This window comes from Populus euphratica, unplaced genomic scaffold, assembly GCF_000495115.2.
Source record: "Populus euphratica unplaced genomic scaffold, PopEup_1.0 scaffold1.1, whole genome shotgun sequence".
Taxonomy (NCBI): Eukaryota; Viridiplantae; Streptophyta; class Magnoliopsida; order Malpighiales; family Salicaceae; genus Populus; species Populus euphratica.
The window spans coordinates 5057291-5061074 of NW_011499845.1; the positions used below are offsets into that span (position 1 = coordinate 5057291).

Below are 3784 nucleotides of genomic sequence, written 5' to 3' on the forward strand. Positions count from 1 at the left end.
CATTGATGGTCTACAATTGTACTTCTGCTGAAGATGAGTGCGCGCGCGCGCGCTTCGATTGCTGAGACCTTTCATTAAGTAGTTGCTTTAAGCAAGAATATTCCGATAGAAAGGTAATGTGATTTTTACTTACAGTAATTGACACCAAAGTAAATAGCCGTATAGATCTTTTCTTTTAGCAATGGACATTCTAAGATTGGTGTCTTTTAACATTCAACCCCAAGGGAACTGATTTTGATATGGCATTCATAATTTATTTCTTCGTAGTTTATACATTTTACCTCTTGCTGTCACAGTGGTCATGGAATTGAAACTGGTGACCGGAGGCTAACTTGCTGAGAGAAACGAGATTTGGACAGAAAGAAATGAAAGAAATAGATAGATATATCTCTATCTGAAACCATTGGCTTTAGCGGATATTGCTTCCTGGACATTTGTTGTGACCAAATTGTAGAATTCTGAAATCAACTCCAGTACTTCGGCCTTTTTTACCTGCGAGCTGCTCTCCAAAAAGCTTTTTTGGATACCACTATATGTCCCCTCTTCACTTCCATAAAAGAATAAACGCTGCCTTGTTCATTAACTAGCTTGTACATAAAAAATATATTAATAAATAGGCAATGTTTCTAATTTAGTGGGAAATCTTGGCATTGTCAAATTCTCCAGTTAATTAATTTAGCTGATAGGTTTTTTCTTTCTTTATTTTTTGAGGATAAATTTTTTGCCATCTGTTCCAAATTGGACAATATTTTTGTACGCTATTTTTAGCCCAGCTATGTAAGTTCAAATATGTGGGAATTCTTGTTGGAAGATTGTTTCACCATAGATGAGAGATGTTTATATAGAACGAAAATTAAATGCCTGAATATATATTTATGCTTATTCAAAATCTCCCTGGTTTTTTTGTCTCATTGCAGCTGCGATTTGACTTCAACTACATAACTTCGAGGTGATCATTTAAACTTCTGTGGAAGAGAAAAGCCGTCTATGGATTGGTAACTCTCAGTAAATATTGTTGTCTCTCCACGAACAAATGTAATTATGCTGATACAGATACCCCAAAAGCATCATGTATTTTAAGGGCTGAACTTCCATCTCGTAGCCTCGTTTATTTTCTCTCAACCGAGCTATTAATTGTTCAGCTATGCTCAACTCATCTACTACTGTTTAAGCTCTTTTAGAGAACCATCACATTGCAGGAAGATTAACAAGATACAAGTCAATACAATAAACAGACTCAAAATACACACACATTGCAGACGAATTAGAATGCGAAGGCTGACACATATCAATCCAATAGGTAGAAATGCTTACAATCCCTGAAAGAAATTATATGTCTTTTCTTTCCACCATTAAGAAAAATACTCCCTGCACATGAGTTCAACAAACACAATATTTTAGGCACTTAATTCAATATAAGCACTCAAAGTGGTCTTCGGCCAAAAAGAAATTTGAGGAGGACTGGTTTGCATTGCCATTTGTGGTGGTGGTCATGAGAATTGAAATGGAGTTTTGATCATTGGGATTTGGCATGTTCATGAAAATTGAATTAGGGCTTTCTTCATGGGCGTTTAATGTTGGTAGCTTCATGTTCGTCAGAGCATTATATTTATACTGGATTCTATCATTTGTCATGTCAGAATTCAAAGGAAGAAACTCATCCTTGCAGTTTGTCCCACCTGGGAGCGCAACACTCTCAGAGAAATCGGGAATCGAAGGTGACCTTGGTGAACTTGGGACCCAAAAGAAATTCCCAGTGATGCTGACATAATCCATTTGATGTGGTAGCAAATCATGATTGCTGGATTCTTTTACATCACCAACCTTCACTGGAGAACTCATTTCTTGGTTTACAGAAGCCAAATTTTCACCATATTCGAGGGGGCTAGAAGACTCAAATAACTTTTCCAATTTGTTAGGGTTTGCCTGAGAAGACCGATCACTTGACGTGTCTATGCCTTGGTTCTTCATTCTCTCTCTTGTCCTCTCCCTCGCCCTTGCTCTCGCCTTCTCCCTAGAATCTCTGTCAACAAGATTAAAGATTGGTTTGTGCACTTTCTTACTCCTTTTCTCTTTAGGATTGCTCACTAATGAGTCATTCTTTGCCTTCGTCCCTCTCTTGTCTCCGTTAGTCTCAGGTAGTCAGCTTGATGCCTGAAACAACCTCACTCTCTGGAGTGGAAGAAATAGTCTTGCCGTCAGCACAAATGCTACATCTTCTTCTCCCTCCTGGAACACTATCTGTGAGCTCCTTGATCCCAGCCTTCGATTTTGTAAAGAGCCACTCAATAGTTTTGCTTGCTTTATCGAAGCCAAGCATGTCTTGGAGATCAAAGAACTTCCTGGAAATTTGAAGGGATAACCTCATCCTTCGATCTCTAGGCCCTTGAGCAGTATGGATCTTGCTGTGCCTGTCCTTCCCGGTTCGCCTTTGACGAATTGGCTGCTTTGAAGTATCAACATTACTTTTCTTCTTTTTGTTGTTGATTTTTGTTTCCTCGTTTGATGCTGTAGGGATAGTCTGAGGATCATGAGCCTCAACTGCTAACGCAGTATTAGATCCCAAAACTTCCTCCTCCTCCTCCTGCTGCTGCTGCTGTTGTGATAAGAGTTCACCTACCAGCAAATCATCAACATCAAAAAAGGGATGGGGGAAGTGCTGCAAGAATGTTTGAGAACAAGATTCTATCGAGCTAGGGTTTTCTGTGCTTGCAATCATGGTATGGTTAGCGTATTGATCAAAAGGATTGAAACTGCTACTTGAAGAAAACATAGCTGAAACACCGTTGCTTTTCAGGAGCTATTTTTGAAGTGTTTTGGTGTTTCTATTGGTGCAAGATCGAAGAAAAATCAGCCCTAGGAACCTCTATTTATTAGTGATAAAAGCCTTCTCCTCATCTCTTTCAGGCATAATGAACTGCAGTATAGTAGTGCAATTTGTGAATTGTGATTGTTGCTGCAGGTACACGAACATGTTGCAGGGAAGAGGAGCTGGCTTCAATAGTGATAAATAACACAAAATTGAAGAGTTAACCCACATTCACTGGCAACAATTCACGCGGGTACAGGTGAAAGTTTTCTCTGCCGATACTTGCTCAGAGAAAGAGGAAGAGGGTCTTTTGAGGAGCTTATGAGATTTAGAGCAGACTAGACATGGCCACCTCTAGGAAACCTAGCTAGAGAAAGAGGGGAAAGGGGAACAAGTAATTACATCAGTGGAGCAGCAGAGTGAGGAGCATCTAAAATTGAGCCTACTTGCTTTTACAGCCATGGGTAGGAAGATTTCCCTTGACTAGGCGACAAGGCACGTTTGTTTGTTGTTTTTTGAAAATTATTTTTTAATTTTTTTGTATTTATTTATTATTACAAAAATTATAAACAAAAAATATTTTTCAGTTAAAAAAATTTAACTTGATATTTTTAAAAAATATTTTTTTAATTTTAGATGAACAATACTTTTTAGATGTTATAAAACAAATTTAAAATACCAATTATATATTTTTTTAAATTTTTGTTTTAATTTCACCTTTTTAAATTTGATTTTTATATTACTTTTTATTCTTATTTTTATGATTGTTATTTATTTTTCTTTTCTTATTTTCTTAATAAAAAAATTATATCTATCAAATTTTTCCTTATTCTTTTGATTGTTATTTATTTTATTTAAGATAATTTATAAAATTATAATTATTATTTTTTTAATTTTATCATCTTTCAAATTTTTTATTTATTAGATTTTATCTCCATCATTTTAATTATTATTTACTTTATTTAATATAATTTA

At 36.0% G+C, this 3784-nt stretch overlaps 1 pseudogene; it reads right to left on the reverse strand.

Annotated features, from left to right (window-relative positions):
* Positions 1 to 1143: 1143 nt before the first annotated feature.
* Positions 1144 to 3258, reverse strand: LOC105123574 (transcription factor TCP12-like; annotated as a pseudogene).
* Between the last annotated feature and the right edge of the window lie 526 nt (positions 3259 to 3784).